Genomic DNA, 27,178 nt, shown 5'->3' with positions numbered 1-27,178 from the left:
AACGATCTTCTGAATACCACAAGATCCTTTGGAATTGATTGAACCAGATTGGAGCACACAGATACGCCATGTGTTGGAATTATATAATGTGACTGCTGAAGGAGATGATGAGGATCCAAGGAATATTAACATTCTAGAAACAGAAGGCCACTGCGAGGTAGAGGGACCGCATATAGAGAATCTAGACATCACCGCGTCATTGAAAGCTAGGCAAGTAAATATTGGCACAGAAGTGGAGCCAAAGTTTGCAAAGATTATGGATTATTGGGATGATGATACAGTAGATAAAGTCACTAAGTTGCTCCATGCATATCAGGACTTGTTCCCTACAAATTTTTTTGACTTGAAATGCATCATAGGTGATTTAGGAGTGATGAAAATAACTCTAAAACTTGATGCAAAGCCTATGAAGCAGAGGCCATATTGTCTTAATCCAAAATACAAGGAAAAGGTCCACTTAGAGTTGGATAAGATGGTTGAGGCAGGAATTATTGAACCTGTGGAGGAATCTAATTAGTTGAGCCCAATGGTAGTCTAGGAAAAGAAGTAGAAAAGAGAAATAAGGATCTATGTAGATCTTAGGAAGCTTAACGATTCCTGCATTCATGATCCTTTTCCGACACCATTCATAGATGAAGTATTGGATAATGTTGGAGGGAAGGAGGCCTACTCATTCACTAATGGGTTCTCTGGATACCATCAGATTAAGATCGCGCCAGAAGACAGGAGTAAGACCACCTTCGCGATAGAGTGGGGATGTTTCCAGTATATAGTGATGCCTTTTGGACTTAAGAATGCACCGACGATCTTCTCACGTGTAGTCATCGCGATGTTCAAAGAATTTATTCACAAGTTCTTGGGGGTATATTTTGATTATTGGAAAGTGTTTGGGCTAGTAAAGTGCCATGTAGCCAGTTTACGCTTGATGTTGGATACATGCCGAAGGTATCAGATTGCGCTAAACCTGAAAAAATGCTTGTTATGCATCCCTTTTGGAATCTTACTGGGTCATGTGGTGTGAAAGCAAGGATTAATGGTGGAAACCGCTAAGATTGTGGTAATAATTAATTTGGAGGCGCCAAGAAGTGTCAAATAGCTGCATGCAACGTTAGGTCATATTGGATACTATCGAAAGTTCATCAAGAGTTATGCTCAGATTATCACGCCTATGGAAGTTGCTAAAGAAGGACGCTACATTTTGTTGTAATGAAGAATTTCAGCATAGTCTGTATGTATTGAAGGAGAAAATGCTCACCGCGTCGATCCTGGTATTCCCAGATTAGAAGAAGGAATTCTACATGCATGTGTATGCCTTGTGTATTGCACTAGGAGTGGTGCTAACACAAGGCGATGAAGGGGAGATGGTTCATCCTATAGAATTTGCAAGCATGAAGCTGTCAAAAGTTGAAAATAATTATTCGATGATAGAGAGTGAAGGGTTGGCTATGGTGTACGTGCTCCAGAAATTCAGACATTAACTACAAGGCGGACATTTCAAGATGTGCAAAGAGCATTCTACATTGAATTATCTAGTCAATAAGCCTATGTTGGGGGAGCGAATATGCAGATGGCTGTTGCTTTTTCAAGAATATGATTTTGAAGTAATTGTGAAGCCAAGAATATTGAATGCGGGACCAGACCGTCTGCCGCGCATTGAAACAGAAGAGGAGCCTACCAATTCGGAGGAAGGGTTGCCTGATACACATCTCTTCATGGTGCACGTAGTGGATAATCACTTTGAGGATATTATCCACTTCCTGACTACAAAAACAACTCCAGAAGGATATACTAGTCAACAAAAGAAAGAATTGGTGGTGTGCACGGCAGACTTTTCAGTCATTGCGGACCATTTGTATAATATGGGATCAGATGAAATAATTCGACGTTATGTGCCTGATTTTGAACAAAACAGTATCCTCATTGAAGCTCATGGAGGAGCTACGAGAGGGAATTATGCAGGAAAAGAAATAGCGTAGAAGAGTTTACGCGCTGGGTTATGGTGGTCGAAGTTGCACAAAGATTCTAAAGCATATTCTAGGGCATGTGATGCATGTCAGAGAATGGGTAGGCCATTGCAGAGGGATGAGCTACCTCTGAATCCATAGGTGTCATTTTAGCCATTTGAGAAATGGGAAATTGATTTTGTAGGGTCGATTCAACCCCTGGGTAAGAAAACTGGTGCGCGTTATATCATCACAACGACAGAGTATTTGACCAGATGGGTGGAGGCATAGCCTGTGAAAGATTGTACAAGGGAAAAAAAGAGAAAAATTTTTGTTTGAATATGTGTTGACCAGGTTTGGTTGCCCAAAGGTTTTGATGAGTGATCGCGGTACACATTTCCTCAATGAAACGATCAACGCACTGACAGAAGAGTTCCAGGTTTACCGTCAGAAGAGTACGCCATATCATCCTCAGGCCAATGGAATGGTTGAGGATTTTAATAAGATATTGGGGAATGTGCTGACAAAGGTTTACAATGTGCAGCGGAATGATTGGGACCTTCATGTACCAGCAGTGTTATGGGCTTATAGAACTACTTGTAAAAATCTTACTGGTCAGACACCTTTTAGGTTGGTCTACGGCGTAGAAGTTGTGATGACTATGGAGTATATTGTGCCTAGTCTACACATAGTGGCTTTCATAGGGATGGCGGATCATAGGGATGGCGGATCGTGAAGCCTTAGAAGAATGGCTCGAGAAACTAATGGATCTCGAGGAAGATAAATTTTTGGCTGGATTCCATCAGCAGGTTCAGAAGGAATGTGAAAAATCTTGTCACGATCAGCACATCAAACTTTGTAGCTTCAAGGTAAATGATTTGTTTTTATTATTTGATAGTATTAGTGTTAGGACCTCACATTGTCCCTTTTTGACCATATATTTTGCTATTATGTCATCCATTTTCAACCTATATTTAAAGTCCTTGTTATTGATTTAACCCACTTTTCCAAAGGTATACAATATTTCTTCTCATTACTATACGTTTAATCTATTTTACATACAATTACATTACTTTCATAATTTATTGATTGAAACAGATAGTTGTTGAAATAGTTATCATTGCAGTTTACGTTGCTGAAATAGCGCGAAGACTGTAGGGCTATTATTACGGGTCATGTTGCTGTAATAGTTAGAACAAGGAGAAAATCTTGTTGCTGAAGCAGTCGTGATTTGCATTCTAGACTCGACAACAACAGAAGAAAATCATCGAAGGAGCTGCTACATTGGTTGTAACTACTACATTCCAAAGTCAGCATTACTATAACCATTGTAACAACATTTTGTTAATGCGAAAACTGATTTCCCTATTTTGGGTTAAAAGATAGGACTTACAATGTAATCAGTTGTAATAGATTTCTCCTCTTTAAAAAGAGGAGACATCTACATTAGAGGGGGACGTACAGACTACGGAAGGGTTTTTAGTTGAAGGAGAAGAACTGAATTCCTTTTGTAACATGACATTTTGATGGATGAATAAAGTATTGTTCTGAACATTTCTTTCTAGTTCTTGTTCCTGGGGAATCTTGTGAGAAGGACAGGACCCACCTTCATCACAAGATTCACCCATTATATTTCTGCAATGTGTTGAGTGTGTTTCCTATCCATACCTTGTTAAAATTTTTGTTTACTAAATGTGCTTATGCATTGTTGCTGAACTCTGTTTTCCAATTGATTGCTGCATTTTTTAGTCCATTTACAGTTAATTCATGAGTGTTCCATTGGCAATTGAGTTTATAGAGTGAGTTGGCAAGCATGGTAATCAAAAACAGGTGCTGAAGGTTCCTACTTTGGGAATAGGGTCCTATTCTCTGTTACAGCATAACTAGTGCTTTCCTTTTCAGATTGATTCCTTTTCCATTAGATTACTCTTTTAATGAAATTGAGCATACTTTGGTGAGTGTCTACAATAGATTATTTTAGCTGTAACTCAAAGTAGAGCTTCAGTTTGCTTAGAGCAATGTGTGACTAATTTATTTATTACAACTTCTATTTCTTTTGAGATTGAGCACACACAGTGCGTAGTTTCCTTTGAAATAAACAGACTTCCTTGGGTTGACAATTTATGTAGAACTTAGTTGTTTGAATTAATAAGAAATTAAAGTGACCAACATTTTGGTGTCACTGCTGGGGAAGGCAATTGTAGATTTCAAAAAGCATTAACATTTTTCTTTTAGATATGCAGAGTGCATGAGATGACGCAAGAAAAACAACCATACAGGTGGCAAGGGTAAAGGAGGAGGAAGAAAGACCTTTATTGATGATATTATATCAAAGGCTGAAACTTCTCAGAGGCTGAGCTCTCGGAAGCCCAAGCCTCAGCTCTCCCTCCAAACAAACTACGAAACAGAGGAAGTTGTGGGTCCTAAAAGAGTTGAGGAAATAGTAGAAGAAATTGAAAAATCAGCAGAAGATTTCAAGGAACCAGTTGAAGACATTGAGGGGTCAATTGAGGATGTTGAGGAACCAGTTAAGGACGTTGAGGAGCTAACAGAAGACATTGAAGACAGATCAAGTGCAGCGGGAGAGCAATGAATGTAGGAGAATAATGAAGGATTCTATAATGGAAGACAGGAAGGAAGAGGGGAAAATTCTCTTTCTACATTGGGATTTCCTATTGGGGATCTTCCTAGGGGGGAAACTCCTATGAAGAATATCCCACTCTCAGCCTTACCTAACTTCCATGGTTTATCTTCTAAAGATCTTGATGAGTTTCTTTTTGAGTTTAACATATTGTGTAGAAGTTATGATTATGTCACTAATGCTTAGAAATTGAAGCTATTTCCAGCAACATTAAAAGGAAATGCACTAAGATGGTTTATGAGTCTGGGAAGTCAGGTAATCACGACATGGGAACAAATGAAGGAGAAGTTCTTGACCAAATATCAAGACTATTGTCGGGCAAGAGAAAAAAGGGAGGAATTGTTTAAGATGGTTCAGAAGGATGAAGAAAATTTGGAGGACTTTGTGGAAAGACTACAATACAATCTGCAGAGGTACGATCACCCCAATGTAAGTAAAGATATTCTTAAGACAATATTATTGAATGGGGTAAGGGATGATTGTTTAGACATGCTAAATATGCTTGGTAAAGGGGACATATCTAAAGAATCGTATGATGAAATTGTCAACCTCTACAAGAGATGTTCAAGAGGAGCTGCAAATAGATCAAAAAGCAGGGATAATACATATTCAAGAGTCCAAAAATCAGCCAGTGGAGGAGCAACAAGAGTTGAAATAGGTAATCTACTTGAGGAATTCATGCAATGGAAACCACGAGGACAAGGTATGAACTCTAATATGCCATTCAATCATTGGAATAATTATCCTTCTTTCAATCAAGCAAACTACCCGCCCTTCAACCAAATGCAATACCCACCCTTTAATCAAATGAATTTCCTAGCCAGGCAACAAACAAACCCTCCCTTTGTAGACCCTGCAATGTGGACACCTTGGCCCCCACAGCAATCTTATTTTAATCAATGGAACCAAAACTGGAGAGCTCAACAAATCCCATTCCCAAACCAATTTCCTCAGTTTCAGCAACCTCTCTCTCTGTCGTCGGGTGCTCCACCAAACAATCAGACAATAAGACCCCAAATGCCTGTACAACTGAACCCTAACCCTAATAATAATAAAGTTGTGCAAGTCATCAATATTTAGAACCTACTGACATCTCCTTTTTACCCTGTGCAGTGTAATGATATTCATTTATGATTCGGGAGAGTAGTCGAGCCGATTATTGATGATATTACCTCTTATGACTCTGACAAATAAGAGATAGAAAAGAATAATTTACCTAATAAGGGTAATGAAATAGTAGAGCCACTGATCTGGGTGGATATTGGTGGCCACCTGCCAATTCCACCTGGACCCCCACCATTGTTTCTCTCAGCATTTTCAGTTTCCTTAATTGTAGCACAACTTATTAATTTTAGCAGTTTTTCGGGTCCTGAACTTTCGGAGCCATTTTGAGGCCCTAAACGACATTTTTTGGGAAATCTGGGGCAACATGGGTCCATGGACCCATGTTGCCTCCCAAAGTGGTAATGCTCGGATAGATCTTTCTAACGAGCTATTGTACGCATCAAACAGAGATCGTATGCCAAAGTTATGACCCCGGGAAGTTGGTGTACCAATTTACCCAAACAGGGCCCACAGTTTGGTGTTTTATCTTCTAGGGTTAGGTTTTTGAATGTTAAGGGTTTTCCATTGTTTCTCAAAAATAAATAGGCCTTCGAGCCTCATTGTAACACAGTTCAGAGGCATGTAGCCACCACATCTCTTCTCAGAGATAAGCTACCATTGCCCTCGCTGGTTTATTTCCATTACTGTTTGTAACCATATTTCAGTATTTTACATTAATGAAATGAAGTATTATTTCCGCTGCAAATCTGTGTTTATGGTTATCTCTGTAATTTGTTGCGTTCCTATTAAATCCAGATCAGTGGTATCAGAGCGGTCTGCCTTTTTCTCTGTTTTTCTTTGCATGTCCCCAACAAGGTCGGGATATAAGGAGTTAGGGCTTGAACTGGTCGAACCTTTGCAAGACCAGCCTCGCAAATCCTGACGGCCTCCCATGGCGGATGAGAAGAAAGACGAGGCGGCAGGAGATCCTATCAAAATCTTGCTCGAAGAAGCCCTATAGCGACAACGGAACGCGATGATCGACAGCTTTGCCCAGATCCTTCAGCGGCTACCCAGAAGTGACGCATCATCTTCCAACAGCTACTCTGGAAACGCAACACCCTTTAAGGTACAAGTTAATTTTGAAATCCCCATATTCGAGGGTCAAATAGACGCAGATGTCGTAGATAAATGGTTAAATCTGCTAGAGGGTTATTTTTCTATTCATGAATTTTCGAGTCGGGAAAAGATTTTTTTTGCTCTTCTCAAAGCAACCCCCCACGTCAAGGACTGGTGGGAACCTACTGCGAGCAGAAGGATGAAAGTACTGGCTCACTATTTTCAGCCGCACCCACCTGGAATTCATTCTGGGATGCCATCAAGGAGCAGTACTACCCTGTCGGAAGCTATGATGATTAATACATAAAGTGGACCATGTTGCGGCAAGGAAGGGACCAAGACATGCCGGAGTTCACCAATCTTTTCCATACCCTTCGCACAAATTTGGGTATCAAGGATTCAAAGCAGCATTTGATACTCAAATACCGTGACTTCCTGCACAAGTACATCCAGGAAGAAATACAATTCTTGAACATCTCCTCGCTCGGCACAGCATACCGATATGCCATCAAGGTCGAGCAGAAGTTTAAACAAAAGAAGCGGGACTTTGGATCTGTGAATCCAAAGTAGGGGAAAGGCACCCCTAAACCACAGAACAAAGGACAAGGCCAAGGCGGGGCAGCCCAAGACAACCCGTCGAAGCTGCAAGCAAAGAACAGCACCGCGAAGCCGAAAAAGGACACGGGAAAATGGTGTGAATTCCATAAGAGCTCCATTCACAACACAAGTGAGTGTCGGGCCAAGCAGTCACTAGTGGCTGAGCTAAAGGTTTCAGAATCAGATGCATGTTCCGACTCTGAGTTAGAACCCGACAAGGGGAATGACAAAGGGAAGCAAATCATTGATGCGGATCCCAACGCCACTGTTGCTACTGCCAAGATCCAGAAAAATGAACCCGAAGATCCAGAGGACGAGGAGCGTTTCTTCCAATCCCTGATGTGGGTAAAGGGCTCTGTGTTGCAGTTCATTGTTGATAGCAGGAGCCAAAAGAACCTCATTTCAGCAGAGGTCGTGAAGCGGTTGGGCTTACCGACCACAGCACATCCACAACCGTACACCATCGAGTGGCTTCACCAAGGACGAGATCTTCGCGTGAGGCAGCAGTGTCACCTTCCATACAACATCAAGCCCTTCACGGATGAGCTATATTGTGACATTGCTCCCCTTGAAGTTTTTGATGTATTATTAGGACATCCATACTTGTGGAAGCGACATGTTGTTTATGAATCAAGGCCCCGTGTTGTTATTATTACATTGGGAAATAAGTTGTACAGGATACCAGAGGTAGCACCACCTACCGCCATCTCTTTGATTACTGCAAAACAATGCAGTAAGATCATTTCCAAAACTAGGAAATTTGTTTTCCTGATGATACGCCCTCAAGGAAAGAAGAATATGGTGGCTGCGGCCTCCAGGCAGGGCCCCTCTGCACGACAACTACAGATGGACAAGGTCGTGGAGGAGTACGAGGACATCTTCACCTCCCCCGCAGGGTTCCACTGCACTGTCAGGTCAAGCACTCCATTGATCTAACCCCAGGTGCGCCGCTACCCAATGGACCAATTTATCGTCGCTCCGTTCTAGAGAACGATGAAATCAAGAGGCAGATTCAGGAGCTCCTGCAGAAAGGTCACATCCGTCCGAGTTCATCGCCTTGTGGGAGCCCGATCGTGCTGGTACAGAAGAAGGATGGGACATGGAGACTCTGTATTGACTATCGGGCGCTGAACAAGATCACTGTCCGTAATAGGTACCCGATCCCACGGATTGATGACCTCCTGGACCAACTAAAGGGGGCGAAATATTTCAGCAAGATCGATCTGAAGTCAGGATATCACTAGGTACCAATCGAACCCTCTGATGTGGAAGACTGCCTTCAAATCCAAGGAGGGCCTTTTCGAATGGTTGGTTATGCCTTTCGGATTAACGAATGCTCCTGCAACCTTCATGAGGCTAATGGATGACATCTTGCAGCCATTCACCAACTCATTTGTAGTAGTATACTTGGATGACATTCTGATCTTCAGCCAGAGTTGGGAAGACCACCTCCACCACATCCGACAGGTTCTCCAAACACTGCGGCAACACAAGCTATGTGCCAATTTGGAGAAATGCACTTTTGGCATGACCTAGGTTTAGTATCTGGGATACATCATTGATGAACAGGGGGTGCATGTGGATCCAGCCAAGATCCAAGTCATTCGGGATTGGCCATCTCCAACCACTCTAACAGAGCTCCGCAGCTTTCTATGTCTTTCCAACTTCTACCGCAGGTTCGTGTTGGGGTTTTCTCATATTACTTGGCCCTTGAGTCAAGTCACCAAGGGAGGAGCGAAGGAAAAATTCTTTTGGTCTGAATCTCAACAAAAGGCATTCACAGAGTTGAAGGATCGCCTCTGCACAACACCAATGCTCGCGTTACCAGATTTACAACAACCATTTGAGGTCGAGACAGATGCCTCTAACTATGCGATTGGGGCAGTCCTTACTCAACATGGACATCCAGTGGCATATCACAGTGAAACACTTTCAGACACAGTCTGAAAGTACCCCACTTATGATAAAGAAATGTATTCCATTGTGCAGGCCTGCCGACAATGGAAGCATTACATTTTGGGGAAGGAAACGATCATCCACACCGACCACCGACCCCTGCAGTTCATACAGACCCAAGGGAAATTACAGAATGATCGCCATCATAAGTGGTATACATACCTGCAATAGTTCCACTTGAATATCAAGTATAAAAAGGGCAGCACCAATAATGTTGCAGATTTCCCCAGTCAACCACCGATCATGGCATTAACCACTGTGCTCAACTCTTGTGGGCACGAGACTTCTGATTGGCCACTTCTCTACAAAAGTGACCCAGAATTTGGCCACACATACCAGACACTCTTGGAGGGTCGGCATGTTCCAGATTTTCACCTCCAGGATTCCCTGTTATGCCACCTGGGTCATCTTTGTGTTCCTTCAAGCGAGCGTGCCAAGATGATTTGGGAAGCACACTACAGTCAGGCTGCTGGGCATTTCGGGGTCGAGAAAACAGTGGCAGTACTACAAAATTATTTCTATTGGCCGAATCTTCGAGAGGATGTTGGGAGTACATCAGATCATGTACTGCTTGTGTCATCGCCAAACCGACCATCAAGAAGCACGGCCTCTATACCCCATTGCCTACCCCTAGTCGACCTTGGGAATCCATTTCCATGGATTACATGTTAGGCCTTCCTTCCACTAAGCATGGAAATGACTGTGTTTTTGTGGTCGTCAACAGGTTCTCGAAGATGGCCATTATGACGGCCTGCAAAAAGAGTATCACAGCAGAAGCCACTGCTAAACTCTTCTTTGAACGAGTGTGGGTGCACTTTGGGATCCCACAGCCTATCATCTCAGATCGGGACGGTCGATTCCTCAGCACATTTTGGTCCAATCTCTGGTCAATGTTGGACACCAAAATCACGAAGTCCACAGCCTTCCATCCTCAAACTGATGGCCAGACAGAGGTTGTCAATAGGATTATTGTGCACATTCTGCGCATGTATAACTCAAAGCATCCACGCACATGGGACGAGAGCCTCCCCTATGTTCAGCATAGCTACAACCAAGCTCTTCACAGCTCCACTGGCCATAGTCCTTTTCAGGTGGGTTTGGGATTCCAACCACTATGCCCCATTGATGTGGCCATGCCACTTGCAGCTACTCACATAAATTCAGCTCATGTCCAGTCCGAAACAGATAAGGCCACTAGTTTCATTGAGCGCATCCAACATATTTGCCAGCAGGTCCATGACATTCTAGAGAAATCAAATGCCAAGTACAAGCAGCGACATGATCAGCATCGGGTGCCACACAAGTTTCAGGTGGGCGACAAAGTCTAGTTGCATTTGCAAAAGGAACGCCTTACTTGAGCCTATCAGAAACTGAGACCACTCTGATATGGTCCTTACACCATTACTAAGGTTTTGGGAGACAATGCATTTGAGCTCAGCATTCCCCCATTCCTTGGCCTGCACCCAGTGTTCAATGTGGACCGCCTTCAGCCATACTTTCCACCATTACTAGACACATCCGACATTGCAGAACAGCTCACACCCACAGAATTAAATCCAGATTGCATGGAACAAGCTACAACTGATCAGATCATGGACACACAGATCAAGAACACTCGCCAACAGAATATCCAACTGTATCGAGTTGTCAAAGTAGGCCAACTCCTTCACCAGGGCAAGTGGTTCACCAGGGAACAAGTTCAGCGAAAGTTTCCTCATCTCATGGAGGAACTCAATGCAATGGGGACCATTACTTCCTAAGGGGGGAGGAATGATCCGGGTGGATATTGGTGGCCACCTGCCAAGTCCACCTGGACCCCCACCATTGTTTCTCTTAGCATTTTCAGTTTCCTTAATTGTAGCACAACTTACTAATTTTAGCAGTTTTTCGGGTCCTGAACTTCCGGAGCCGTTTTGAGGCCCTAAACGATGTTTTTTGGGAAATCTGGGGCAACATGGGTCCATGGACCGATGTTTCCTCCCAAAGTGGTAGTGCTCGGATAGATCTTTCTAACGAGCTATTGTACGCATCAAACGGAGATCGTATGCCAAAGTTACGACCCCGGGAAGTTGGTGTACCAATTTACCCAAACGGGGCCCACAGTTTGGCGTTTCATCTTCTAGGGTTAGGTTTTGGAATGTTAAGGGTTTTCCATTGTTTCTCAACAATAAATAGGCCTTCGAGCCTCATTGTAACACAGTTCAGAGGCATGTAGCCACCACATCTCTTCCTAGAGATAAGCTACCATCGCCCTCGCTGGTTTATTCCCATTACTGTTTGTAAGCATATTTCAATATTTTACATTAATGAAATGAAGTATTATTTCCGCTGCAAATCTGTGTTTATGGTTATCTCTGTAATTTGTTGCGTTCCTGTTTAAATCCAGATCAGCCACCCTCGAATAAAGATGCTGAAACAACAGAGCTTCCATTTCCTAAGCATTTAGCTCTCACTAAGAGACCGGAGCCACCTGCTTTTAATATTTTAGGGGAATTGCAAAATCTTTATGTTAAAATCCCACTTTTACAAGCACTCAGAGATGTACCAATTTATGCCAGAACCGTCAGAGACATTTGTATTAAGAAACCTGGTAGGAAAGCTAAAGATCCCCTTACAGTTCATGTGATGGGTGATCTAGCTGCTTTAATGTCCGGAAAAACTCCCCCTGTTAAAAATGGTGATCTCGGTCATCCTACGGTTACAGTACAAATTGGAAAAACTATTGTTTCACAAGTTCTGGTAGATTTAGGTGCTGCTTTAAATATTATGACCCTTGAAACCTCACAACTATTACAGTTAAAGAATGTAATGAGAGAGACACCAACCATCCTGGAGTTAGCTGATCATTCCACAATCAAACCAGAAGGAGTCATTGAAGATCTAATCATTTCAGTGGAATCTTGGAATTACCCAGCTGACTTTGTTGTATTACAGACTAAAACAAAGTTGGGGGGACATCCTCTAATATTGGGGAGACCCTGGCTGGCTATAGCAGATGCTTTTATCAGCTGTAGATCAGGTTCAATGACAATTTCTAATGATGTGAAACTAAGCAGCTTACTCTTTATCCTCATGCCACACCTATGATCAATAATGATGATTCTGTATGGTTGGATTATGATGATAATGCTACTCAACCTATTTTGACTATCGAACAAGCCTTAACTCTTAAAGATACCACGGAGGATGAAGTAATTAGTAATTTTATTTCCGAACCCTCCTCGATCACTTCTGAAACATATAACCAGTTGACTACAATTTTGGAACCTGAAACCCAGGAAAAGCTTAAATCTGAAAATCTACCTCAAAAATCAACTGTTATCTCCTCTAAAAGCATAACTGTAGAAATCGAACCTGGAAAAACATTGAACATAAACCCCAATTTATCAGATGCTGAAACATAACAGCTAATGAAGTTACTTCGTGAAAACAAGGAAGCATTCGCATGGGACTATACAGATATGAAGGGGATATCTCCTGAATTATGTACTCATTGTATCTATATGAAGGAAGGGTGCCAACCAATCTGTCAACCCCAGTGGTGAATGAATCCCAATTTGAGGGAAATTATTAAAGAAGAACTTCAAACATTTCTTAATGCAGGGTTTATATACCCCATATCTGACAGTGAATGGGTTTCTCCATTGGCGATAGTACCTAAGAAAAATGGGAAATGGAGAGTGTGTGTAGACTATAAAGCCTTAAATAAAGCCACTCAAAAATATCATTTCCCCTTGCCATTCATTGACTAGGTTCTAGACAGTTTGTCAAGGAAGAGATTCTTTTCCTTTTTAGATGGTTTTAGCGGATATAACCAAATCAAAATTGCACCCCAAGACCAAGACAAGACCACTTTTACTAGTCCTTGGGGAACTTTTGCGTATAGAGTTCTCCCATTTGGACTATGTAATGCTCTAGCAACGTTTCAAAGAGCAGTGATAGGAATACTTTCTGATATGCTTAATGACTCTATGGAGATATTTATGGATGACTTTACTCCTTATGGTGTGACTTTTGAAGATGCATTACAAAACCTTGAGAAAGTACTTAAACATTGTATACAAGCTCATCTTTCCTTGAGTACTGAAAAATGTCATATGATGATGAACGAAGGAATTGTACTAGGGCACTTCATTTCATTCCTATGGATTCAGGTAGATCCATCCAAAGTACAGGTAATTTAGACCCTTCCTATCGCTAAAACACAAACTGATGTAAGAAGTTTTTTAGGAAATGCTGGATATTATAGGAGAATTATCAAAAAAAACTCTAAAATAGCTTCTCCTTTGTTTGTCTTACTTATGAAAAACGTTGAATTTAAGTGGACTGACCTTTGCCAGAAAGCATTTGATGAACTTAAGTATCAGTTGTCTACAACTCCTATTCTAAGGGGACATGATTGGGCACTTCCCTTTCATATATCCTTTGATGCTTCAGATACTACAATTGGAGCTGTCTTGGGACAAGAAGAAAATCATCTTCCTTATGCTATTTATTTCATTAGTAAGAATATGACTCCTGCTGAGCTTAATTACACAGTTAATGAGAAAGAATTTTTAGCAGTCATTTATGCTATTAATAAATTTCGACATTAAATTACTGGTTATCCCACTTTTGTTCATACTGACCACTCGGCTATTAAGTATTTAATGAACAAATCTGTCACAAATGCTCGAGTTACCAGGTGGTTATTGCTATTACAAGAATTTGATATTACAATTGTAGATCGACCAGGTAAAGAAAATGTAGTTGCTGATTTCCTTTCTTAGATAAAAAATGATTATAATACTCCAGTAGATGATTCCTTTCCTGATGAGTATTTATTTGCAGTATCTGCTCACTCACCTTGGTATGCAGACATTTCCAATTATCTGGTTGCAGGGAAGCTACCATCACACCTATCACATCGGGAGAAAAGAAAGATCATTCAACAAAGTGCTCGATATAGCTGGATAAGTGGGTGTCTTTTTCATATAGGACTTGATCATGAAATCCGAAGATGCATTAGAGAAGATGAGGTTTATGATATATTGAAGGCTTGTCATGATGGCCCTTGTGGAGGGCATTTTGCTGATAAGAGGACAACACATAAAATTCTCAAATGGGTTATTACTGGCCCTCACTTTTCAAGGATGCAAAGAAATATGTTAGGGCATGTGACAACTGTCAGAGAATGGGTCAACCTAATCATAGAGATGAAATTCCATTGAATCCCCAGGTAATACTTGAACCCTTTGAAAGATGGGCTCTAGACTTTATAGGACCTATCAATCCTCCATCTAATCAAAGAGTTTACATATTGTTGTGTACAAATTATATGACAAAATGGGTGGAATCTAAGGCACTTATTAGAGCCAATGAAGAAGTTGTTTTAAATTTTCTATTTGAAGAAATCTTTGTTGGATTTGGAGTGCCTAGAGAACTAATTACAGATGGAGGACCTCCTTTCAATTCTCATGGTTTTAAATCCACGCTTCAAAAATATCATATTCATCATAAAATGACTACACCTTACCACCCCCCAGCCAATGGTCAGGTGGAAAGTACAAACAAGGTCATAGAAGCAATTTTACCAAAAACAATGAAGGAAAATAGGAAGGATTGATCTCAAAGGCTGCCTGAGGCATTATGGGCCTACAAAACTACCTGGAGGAACACTACATGATTCTCTCCTTATGAATTGGTTTATGGTAAAAGTGTTGTTTTTCCTATGGAATTTGAGATTAAAACCTTAAGAACTACTTTAGCTATTAACCTTGATTTGACTAATGCACAGACAGCCAGGTTGCAGCAGCTTTAGGAATTGGATGAAAAGAGGTTAGATGCCATCCATCAAACAACTATGATTCGATAGCAAAGAACTAGGTGGCATGATAAAACTATTAAGCATAAGTAGTTCCAAAAAGGTAATTGGGCTTTATTATATGACTCTCGGTTAGAAAATTTTCAAGGGAAATTAAGAACAAGATGGTTGGGACCTTACGAAATAGATACTGTTCTTCCTTATGGAACAGTAAGGCTCCTAACAATTGATGATTCGAGAACACCATTGTTAGTAAATGGTTATCGGCTTCATCCCTACCAGTAGCCCATTTCTAAAGAGGATTTTAAAGCTACCTGCATGGCAGATTCACATTATATTTTTTGGCGGAGCCTGCTACCCATCATTGCATTTAATTTCTGCATTCTATTCTTTTTAGTATTAGATTAGATTTCTTAACTAATAATCCCTGTCAAGGGTTGCCATGTTACAATTGATTCTTTTGCAGATCTCAGACATAGGAAGGCTGGTGAAAAGAACAATCTTACTGCAAGCAGATTTAAGCTTCATCTTGTGAGGCATTGTTATCTCACTCCAATTCACAATTCATTCCCCCATTTTGATCATTCTTCCTTTTTCCCCTCCTTATATCCGCCCATTATTTTTCAGCAACATCTTTCCCAAAAGTATTTTTTCAGCAGCATTTTCCTTATTTCTCCCATTTATAGCAACATTCTTATCCCCTTTGCTGAGACATCAACCTTTTCCCATTTTTCCCATTGCTGAAACACTAACTCTTACCATTTTCTTGTTGCTAAAACACCAATCTTTTCCCATTGCTGAAACACTAACTTTTACCATTTCCCCTCTTGCTAAAACACCATTTCTTCTCAAGGAGTGAATATATACTACTTTCAGTAGTGAAAATCATTGTTCTTTCACTACCTTCTCCTATCATTATATAGGCCTTTTATACAATTACCCTCATTTTTCAAAACCCCTTCTCCATAACCATTGATGATCTATTAGCAATGTATACTATATATTTTCCAAATATCAATCAAAGGTAAACATGAGGTATGTATTTGTATGTTTAAATATTATTAAACTACAGTCAAATGGAAAGATTACAACATTATTACTGTGATCGTCATACATTGAAAACTCATTATTCCAGCCGTAGTTGGGGGCAATATCAAATCATCAGACCATCATTTCATAACACGCCAATCACCATCATTTTTTTCCCATGATTACGTCTCATCACCTTGTCTTTGTCTTATTATTCCATGAACTCAATTACAAATTTACTTTGTCTCGGGTGCGGTAACTCAGTTTGTCACTGTGCATTTTACTGAAGCTGGTAAATATGGGATGACCTGCTATTCGATATGAGCTTGGCTCGATACATTTATTAGAATTACACCCAGAGGTATATCATATTTTTCAGCGCGTCGGTTGGGTAGATTATTTTCGGAGGCTCCAGGGATTTGATCCGCAGCAAGTCCTTGAATTTGCATGTAATTTATGGGATATCTATTCTACCATTCAAGGAGTTCAAATTCTACTTTCAGAAGATGATATAGCATAGGTTTCAGGCCTACCAGCCGATGGCACTCGATGGTTTAGTCGTAAACACATCATTCTCAATGCACAACAGGACTTCCTTCTACTAGGAGAGCGGGTCGAGCCTAAAGGCAGGGGTGTGGCACTTCATTCATTACCACTTCCATGGCCGACGGTTGCCAAATTATTCAAGCACTATCTCACTTGCGAAGGTCGCTACCAGGTAGTATATCAACATGATTTTGTCCTATTAAATCATTTGAGACATGGTCGATTGTTAAATATGTCGTATTATCTACTTGGGTGTCTAAAGAAAATGTCACATTACTGTATGAATGCAAAGTACCCACACCTTTCCCTCACCCATCATTGTCTCATCTAGTTATTAATTCAAAGAGGTTTGGCTCAGCAGAACCCTCCCCCGCCTAACAATCCACCCCTTGAACCCCAAGAAGCTGCTGAAATTCCTCAAACAGCAGCTGAAATTCCCTAAGAAGCCGCTGAAATTTTTCAAACAGCAGCTGAAATTCCCCAAGAAGTCGCTGAAACTTCTGAAGTTTCTCAACCCGCCCCTAAAATTCCTCAACAAACTCCTAGAATTCCTCAGCAAGTTGAAAATACTTCCGAATAGCAACCAGGGAGCATTCCACCACCCGCATCAGCTAATCCAATTGACCCTCCCACCACATCAACTCCATCCCATAATTTAGCAGAATCATCCACTCCCACTGTCCACATTCCTAGTGATGATTCTGATGATAACCTTCCCATTACTAAGCTATAACGAAAAAGAAAAGAAAAGGCTACTTCCCTACCAAAAAGACGAACAAGGGCCTCAACCAAAGAAGCTACTATCCCTCATGACCCTCCTCCTCTAAAGAAAACCACTCACAAAATAAAAACCATTGTTTTCCCTACCTTTTTACCTCAAATACGAACAAGGACGTCTACTGAAGCAGCAACTGTTACCACCATCCCCTATTCTCCACCTATTACCCTAAAACCCCATACCCCACCAGAGTCCCAAGGCCCTGAATATTTACCTGCCTCACCCTCAGGTACTGAAATGAAAGAAGCCCAGGATTTTGTGACATTATTTCTTTCAGAAAATGTAGCTGCCACACAAGAACCAGTTGTTGATCGACCAAATCTAGATACCCAAGATGATGTACAGCATGTAGTTGTCCCACAAGAACTAGCTACTGACCCATTAGTTGCCACACAAGAACCAACTGCTGATGAACAGAAAACAGACGACCTAGATGTAGTTGCCCCACAAGAACCAGCTACTGACCCAGTAGTTGCCACACAAGAACCAACTGCTGATGAATAGAAAACAGACAACCTAGATGTAGTTGCCCCACAAGAACCAGCTACTGATCCAGCAGTTGCCACACAAGAACCAACTGCTGATGAACAGAAAACAGATGATCTAGATGTAGCTACCCCATAAGAACCGGCTACCAATTCAGCAGTTGCTACACAAGAACCAATTGTTGATGAGAAAAACATAGATAACCAGGACATTGCACAAATCGTAGCTGCCCCACAAGAACCAGCTACCGAGTCAGTAGCTGTCACACAAGAACCATCTGCTGATATGCAAAATATGGATGCTCAGGATGATGTACCTATTACAGAACCAGCCAATGATTCAGCAGTTGCCACACAAGAACCACCTGCTGAGGCTCCAAATGATGTACTTGTTACAGAACCAGTCGATGATTCAGCAGTTGCCACACAAGAACCACCTGCTGAGACTCCAAATGATGAAGCTACTAAAAAACAATAGGTCTTCCATTCATCAGCTACTGAAACTGCCACTGCTACACAAAGTCCAGTCACCTTGGCTTCCCTTCTACAGGAAAACGAGTTTCTAAAATTAGAACTCGAAGCTTACAAACAGGAATTAATAACAGTAAGGGAAGCCTATGACAGAGAACTTAATTTATATACTTTAGCTCATGCAGCATCCACAGCTGAGAAGAGTACAGAGAAAGATTGGTATAATGAATATATGTGCAGCCAATGTGGTAATATCTATCATCAAGCCGGTTATAAAATAGTTGAAGTTCCACTGCCTGGAGCCACCCCTGCATCTACTTCTATTAAAATTAAAGAGGAACGCCCTGCTGTTACACAAGAACCAGCAGGCCTTCAAATATTTTTGAAAAAGAGGTTAAACCACAAATACCTCAGCCTACTGTGATTGTTAAAACCGAAAGTCCTGTACCCTGGCCTACAAAGAGTGTGTTTACTTAGACTGAACCCCGGCCTACAGAAACTGTCTTCACTCAGACTAGTAGCACTCAAGCACAAATGGATAAATGGAAGAAGGAATATGTTGTGTCGCAATAAAAGATCTTGCTGGAGCACAAATTATCGTGGAAAAATCATATATATGCAAATTGGGAAGTTTTGGAATAGTCTTGTGCACAGAACAGGGAAAATAAGCAGTTAAAAACTATATTGCTCCTCATGTTTAATTTGGTTCAAAGATTACTGGCCACCAGGAAACGATCCTCCAATTACTCTCTCTTTCTTGCAGAATGTTTAGCGTTCTTCCAAATAAAGGCAATTAGGTATGGTAGACCTCATGAGGTATCTACACCTGAACAGTTTGTGAAAACCTTCACAGAAGCATCTTTCAGTGAACAAAATTTACTCTGTGAACTGTATCTCCATAATGAAGCCATCCCTGAGGATAGGAAACTCAATCTGAACCCTCTGGTTGGTGGCACTCAGATTAGAGCCTTTGTCTCTTTCCTTGTCAATCAGGTCACGTGGCAGAATGCCTTCCTTTCAGCAAAACACAATGAAGATAATCGCCTTCTATGGGTTCGATCCGAGCCACAGAATGTTGCCATTTTCATTGCTAAACATCGTCAGTTTTTTAAGGAACGAGGAACGACCGAGCATATCAAACAGTTACAAGAAGATGTCTTAAAAGACTGCCAACATTATGTCAAAGCCAAGGGAGCCCTTACCCTGCAGGAAAACAACCTATTTTGGGAACAGTCTCCTAAGGAAAGGAAAGAGTATCATCCCTTTAATCCTCTTAATCTTGAGATAGCAATTTCACGACTGCCTAACTATGTCAAACGCATTCAATAGTGTGCCGAAAAATGGTTAGGGTATTATTTTCATTTCCCTATTCTATGGCTGCCAGCATAAGAATATAAGGCTTACTTTAGGTTGTCCAAAAAGGAAGAGCTAGCAGCAAGGAATAGATTACAAAATGTTCATGGTTTTAGAGACTTGGCTGATAACACCTTCTATACTTACTGCCTAAGTAATTTGCACTGCAAGTCCCAGTACTCGGACTCAGATTCAGAGTAAAAGTTGCTTGAGGACATGCAACCCTTTCAGTTGGGGGGGATGTTAGGACCTCACATTTTCCCTTTTTGACCATATATTTTGCTATTATTTCATCTGTTTTCAACCTATATTTAAAGTCCTTGTTATTGATTTAACCCACTTTTCCAAAGGTATACAATATTTCTTCTCATTACTATATGTTTAGTCTATTTTACATACAATTACATTACTTTCATAGTTTATTGATTGAAATGGATAGTTGTTGAAACAGTTATCATTGCAGTTTACATTGCTGAAACAGCCCGAAGACTGCAGGGCTATTATTACAGGTCATGTTGTTGTAACAGTTAGAACAAGGAGAAAATCTCGTTGCTGAAGCAGTCGTGATTTGCATTCTAGACTCGACAGCAACAAAAGAAGATCATTGAAGGAGCTGCTACATTGGCTGTAACTACTACATTCTAAACTGAGCATTAATATAACCATTGTAACAACTTTTTGTGAATGGGAAAACTGATTTCCCTATTTTGGGTTAAAATATAGGACTTACAATGTAATCAGTTGTGATAGATGTCTCCTCTTTAAAAAGAGGAGACATCTACAATAGAGGGGGACGTACAGACTACAGGAGGGTTTTTAGTTGAAGGAGAAGAACTGAATTCCTTTTGTAACATGACATTTTGATGGATGAATAAAGTATTGTTCTGAACATTTCTTTCTAGTTCTTGTTCCTGGGGAATCTTGTGAGAAGGACAGGGCCCACCTTCATCACAAGATTCACCCATTATATTTCTACAATGTGTTGAGTGTGTTTCCTATCCATACCTTGTTAAAAGTTTTGTTTATTGGATGTGCTTATGAATTGTTGTTGAATTCTGTTTTCCAATTGATTGCTGCATTATTTAGTCCATTTATAGTTAATTCATGAGTGTTCCATTGGCAATTGAGTTTACAGAGTGAGTTGGAAAGCATGGTAATCAGAAATAGGTGCTGAAGATTCCTACTTTGGGAATACGGTCCTGTTATATGTTACAACATAGCTAGTGCTTTCCTTTGTAGATTGATTCCTTTTCCATTAGATTACTCTTTTAATGAAATTGAGCCTACTTTGGTGAGTGTTTGCAATAGATTGTTTTAGCTGTAACTCAGAGTAGAGCTTCAGTTTGCTTAGAGCAAGGTGTAACTAATTTATTTATTACAACTTCTATTGCTTTTGAGATTGAGCACATACAGTGCGTAGTTTCCTTTGAAATAAACAAACTTCCCTAGGTTGACAATTTATGTAGCACTTAGTTGTTTGAATTAATAAGCAATTAAAGTGACCAATAGTAAGTTTGATAAGTTTCCAGGGAAGTTTTAAATGCACTAACTAGGACCATATGTCATCAAACAAATTATAGATGGTGGATCAGTTTAGCTCGTGAAGTTAAATGGAGATCCATTTCCGAGAAGGGTAAATGGAATCCGATTAAAGCCATACACGAGGGATTCGACCCAATGAATACATGACAGTAGCACAGTCTTAGTGCTCCAGGTAGCTGCAAGGGAGTGTGGGACTATAAAATACACTGAACAGTTTGTAGAGTTACGCAACAGAGGGGCTACACGAAAAGAGGTAATGTCACAGTACCAGAAGAGGCATGAAGGGAGCTACGCTATGGATGGGGAGACCTCACAGCATGGCCAGAAAGTGACTGTTACAGTCATTATTCATGATTTGACTGCCAGGAGACGGTTAAGAGGAGTAGGGGGGTGGAATTTAAGGCATTTCAAGCTGAAATATTTGGAGATCTGCTTCCAAATCAGCATTTATTGACGGATTTTTGGGGGAACGATCGAATTTGAATTTGAATTCGCCTATAAATTACGCGTGGTCGTCCAGCGGAAAACACTTTGCATATTTAGAGTTTTTATCGAGTTATGCTGTCAATTTTGTATGAATCACTCGTATTGGGAGGATTTAGTCGCAAGCCGTGTATTTTCCAAGTTATTAGAAGTAAATCATACATTCATCCTCAAAAGGATGCTAGGACCAAGCCCCACGGAAACTATCAATACTGGTGGAGATGTCGCTTCTAAGGGAGCAGTTCCAAAAGTTGTGAACGTGGAGGTTCAAGTTGTTGTGCCTACGGCACTGAGGTCACCTTGGTCGAAGCCTACACCAATGAGAGAAGCCCCAAAGCCCAAGAAAGACAAGTAGAAGAAGCCCATGCTGGTGTGTGAGTCAATGAAGAATCATGCTGCTACCTAGGCCCAGAAGAAGGAAAAACAACTGGCGAAGGACAAGGGTAAAGTGGGAGAGTTGGAGGCTGAAGAAGGCATGAAGGATATTGATGCCGAGGGGGTGGAGTCTATCTCCAAACTATCGGATTATATCCCTCCAGATAAGGGAAAATTGAAGGTCCCTAAGGACTGAAATGAAGGAAAATTCCTCCTCAATTCGCCACTACTACTGGAGGGCATCACTTTTGAAGGTCCGTGCTTAGCGCAGATTCCCCATTTAAAGCTAGAAGACTTGGATTTGGCGAACCATGAGAGGTTCCCCCACCTTGCGATGGAAAAATATATGAAGAGGGTCTTTTACAAGGAATCAGGTGTCACCATGTTGGAGCCTATGGAGTGGATTTACGGATTGAATTAGTCGGGGTTGTTAAACCTATTGTGGGTGCCCCACTACCACATCTCCAACATCAACCTCATTGTCATCAAGCAATTGCTGACCCTGATGCATGACGGATGTTTGTGGCTGAGTGTGTCGGTCTCGATTACAGATATGCTAATCCACCGGACCACGCTGTTGCCACACTCAAGGTTGAATTTGGCCAAGGAGTTTGGTGGAAAGACGAGTGAGCGCAACCTCGTAGAGAAGATGAAGGACAAATTCAAGCTAGTGAAGAAGCCGCACGGGTACTCTATCACATATATCACCGACCTCGCGGTGAAAATTGCTACACAAATCCTAGCTGGGAAAGTCATGAGAAAATGTCACGTCGATGAGGTTCTGGCACCAGTAAGTTCATTGGTTGCACAATGCGCAGAGGGCACACATTTCAATTGGCCACACTACCTCTGTAGTGAGTTCCTTGCGAACTATCGTGAGGCTCAGGATGAGAGAAAAACCTTCCACTATTCGTGGTTGTTGCTCTCCATTGTGCTCGCCACATGAGATCTGTCGGAGGACGGTCAATTTCCTCCCATGGAGAAAGATTTATCAGAGGCTACATGGTTTGCATCCCTCTAGAAAAAAAAGGATGCCATGCGCATCATAGAGACCAAAGTCTTCTAGGTATTCATGGAGGTGAGCATTCGCATGACCATCAACCAAAAGCTGCAGTTGTCCCCAATGGTGTTTGAACAACTTTCAGAGTATGCGGAGTTTAAATCTGACTTCCACTGTGTATACATCAGGGCACGAAAGGATCCGCAACAAAAATGGTTTGACCTGCCTTACTTGGTCATGGAAAATGCCATCTAGGAAACCATCAAGCACTGGCTAGAAGATTGGCTTACTCCATCTGATTTGGCTATGAGCACCAACAAATCCATGGAGAAGAAAAATAAGGAAGCTGCAAAGAAGAAGGTCCAGCAGTTGGCTGAGAAGCTCAAAAAAGAGGTCGAGGAGAAGGTTGGGGTGGAAGAGGAGCATGTCGTGAAGCAGCAGGCTGAACAAGAAGAGCGAGACTCCGAGCGAAGTGGTAAGCCCCCTTCACCCAAAACAGAGGAAGAGAAGCAGTCCGAGCAGGGCGGTGACGGTCAGGTGGCGCAGAGTACCCCCTTTCGGGTCAAAAGGTATAGGGAACAAAAAAAGGAAGGGCCCCAAAAGAAACAAAGGCAACCAAGCCATTGCTAGACCCAATCACACTCACAGATGGTGATCTTGATGAGATTGGAGATAAGGTGCGTGATACCACCGTGGAACCATTGAAGCAGTTCGAATTGCAACAATAGTAGGCACTAAGCACTATTCAAAAATACCTGCGTGAGATGCAAATCCAGACTAGCAGGATCTAGGTGAGTGCAGGGCAAGTAAGCACTCCACATACAAGCTTGGCACCAGGGACCAGTCGGGCAGCAGAAATGGTTTGATCATTGGATCTCCGGGCAGTCACGCTACCAAATGGATCCTTAAGCGCAGAGGTAGCCGATGATAAGCTCATCATAAGTTCTCTGAAGAACATTGACCTCAACCTCGCAGCGCTACCCAATGAATATCTTCACATGCTACAGGCAAGTGTGATAACAGAGTTCAGAGCATGAGAGAAGCACCCACTAAGCCTAATCAGTGAATATAGGGTGAATAATGAGAATATTTTCACCAAAAAGACAAAGGTGTTAAAGGAAAAGGAGACAATACAGGTACAGAGCACTCAGATAGTGGTCGCAGTGGAAAAGCTTGTAGAACAGTGTCAGAGTTGCACATACCAGAGGAAGCACTGTTGGAGGCGAAGATCAGAAAGCTTGTTGCAGGGGTGTGTGAGGCCAAGGTCAAGGTGGCCCGAGTATAGTTTGAGTTAAACATGAAGATAACGGAACTAGATCTGAAGTCACAGCCTTCCACCCCACTAGAGGTTAGGGAACAACCTGAAATTGTTGTTAAGGATGAATTCACAACGGTGGAGCGATCGAGGACTACATCGCACTGTTTGAGCAGGCTATGGAGGTAGTAACGACTCTGCAGGAATATCCCAACTTGCAGAAATTGAATACACAAGTCCGTGAGCTATAGCAGCAATATGACAAAGTAAGGGTGACAACGTGCACCGTTGCTAAAGCAAAACGCCTCTCCAAACTGCAGGAGGCTAAGTAGCTGCTTAAACAAGTGGAAGCAGCGCAAAAGAAGGAGGCAATCCTTAAGGCCAGATTGGGGCCCTTGTTGGATGAGGCCTACATAATCTTCGCCAATATTCAGGAAAAGTTGGCAAACTTGCAAAATACGTAGCAGATGATTAAGTAGGACAATACAGGACCATCCATAGAGCAACTAGTGGAATAGATCAAGCATCCAGCCACGCAGAGCACGGCTAAAGTAGTGGTTTCCCAAGTGGAGCTGGGGGATCTTTGCAACAAGATCTTTGTGCCAGTCGAGTGACTCAAGGGAGAGTCATGATCTTTATGTTGAGGGCCCGTTGGGATGAGGTCCCCTAGGTCAATTTTGGGGAAAAAGCCCAAGTTTTATGTAAAAATATGTAAAGTCTCCGCAAATTGTGGTCGTGAAGCGCATAGATAGTAAAAAAGTCAAAAATGTTTTTACCCTTCTTTATGTAAGTTAAGTCATCTTTTTGTAGATCCACCCATGGTCCGCGGAACATGGGATTGTATAAATAGGTGTGTCTTAGAGAGTCTAAGGAAGAAGACGGATGTAATGGGTCAATAGAAGGAAGATCGTAGAAGTCTTAGAGGAAGAATAGGCTCTATAGCTGAGTGTGTAAAGGCCTAGAGTAGAGTCCGCAACTAAGTGCACGGACCCCTACAACTGAGTGCGCAGGGAAGTCTTGAGTCTATAAGCTGTACTGAATATTAATAAAGAAGATTATTATAAAAATTCCTCTGTTTTACCTATTTAATTTTGTTATCTATGAATGTGCTTTACGTTATGATCAATGATGGGTTTATGAAATAATGTTGTATTAATGCACGACTTTACTGGATCTATATTGTTATATGAATGCAATTGATGTTAAGTGTTTACGCTAAGAGCATATAGTTGTCCGTTAAAGTTATTGAACACTTAAGCAGAACTAAGTAAATACTAGGTTAAGATTAATCTTTGATGCACGCAAGTAGTTAATTTACCTATTCAAGGTCTAAAAAAGCAAGTCGTAGACCTTCACGGAGGTTTAGAGGTTGATTCAAGGGAGTTATATCGATAAGACATAAGGGCTTATCTATCTGTGCAAAGGCAAATTTATGGCACAAAACAACATCACGATGATCTCTGGGTGCAGAAAATTGGTTCCAGCATCCCCCCATACTGCTTCTGGTGAAACTTTAGTTCGCACTTCATGGATTGACGCGGAAAGGGCTAGTAGTGTAGGGTTTTTTTGGTGCAACTAACTCTAAACCTGGGTTAGGACCCACTAAGCCAACATGAAGCCATGGTAGCCTTGAAATGCATAATCGTAGGGCGGGTAAAGGGTCATCAATACTCTACCAATTTCATTAAGGAATGGATAAACAAGGAATGGGCATTGGGGATTGAAACACAGACTGAAGTTATTGTTCTATCTCGAGCTTCATTTATGGTTTAGTTTTCAAACATGGAGTTTGTTAATTGGGTTCTTTCTCATAATTAGGGTTTCAGAAAAGCACTGATTTTCTTCAAACAATGGACTCCTCTTTTTGATGTGCAAAGGGAAAAGCTAGGGGAGATTCATGTATGGGTGTGACTCCCATCTCTTGCCCCACAACTATGGTTTATGGATGTCTTTCAGGCTATCAATAACACCCTTGAAACCTTCCTGGAAGTTGATATTTCCTTCCAAGTTTCCATGAAATGAAAGGTGGAAAGTATTCTGGTTAAGTTGGATATGAGGGAGGGGTTGTTAGAAAAGCTCTAGATTCAAGTGGATGGTTAGTCTATTACTCAGGATTTGGACTATGAACAACTGCCTTATCGCTTCCATCACTACCACAAAAATGGCCATCTGGCCAGGGACTGCCCTTTAGGCTTCAGACGCAGGAGGAGAAATCAGGGGGAACTAGTTCAAGATTTTTAGGAACTAAACGAGGATGTTGAAATGTTTCAAAATGTTGGACAGGGGAATAATCAACCAAGGGATCAGGATCGGGAAGGGGTCATGGGTGAAAAAGGATCTGTTCTTGTGACTATTGTGGCTCTTCATCTATACCCGAGAAGGTCAATATGGATGAGGATTTATCTCTTCCTGTGAGTACTGTATTTTCCCTTCCTCCCTCTCTTTCGTTTCTTAGTATGCCTCTTGTGAATCCTTGTTCAGGGCCTGGTCCTTGGAGGCTCCCTTGTGGCGCGTAATAGCATTATCACATGTGCTCCAATTTTAAACCTCTTTGACTCCTCCTTGGTGGGTCCTATGGAATTATCCTCTGTTGTCCCCTGTCCTGAAAAATCCTCTTATAATCTTTGTCCCTAGGAGAAAAGATACCATCCAGATGATCCTGTGGGTGGTCTCAGCTTTCTGAATGATTTTGGGGGTCCTCCAAAGACTAGGGGTAGAAAATTAAACCTCTCCAAGGCTAAGTTAAAATCAAAACTTT

This window comes from Pinus tabuliformis, chromosome 8 (genome assembly GCF_031772625.1).
Source record: "Pinus tabuliformis cultivar Carrire ecotype Pingquan chromosome 8, CPIR1, whole genome shotgun sequence".
NCBI lineage: Eukaryota > Viridiplantae > Streptophyta > Pinopsida > Pinales > Pinaceae > Pinus > Pinus tabuliformis.
This window is presented reverse-complemented; position numbering follows the sequence as displayed.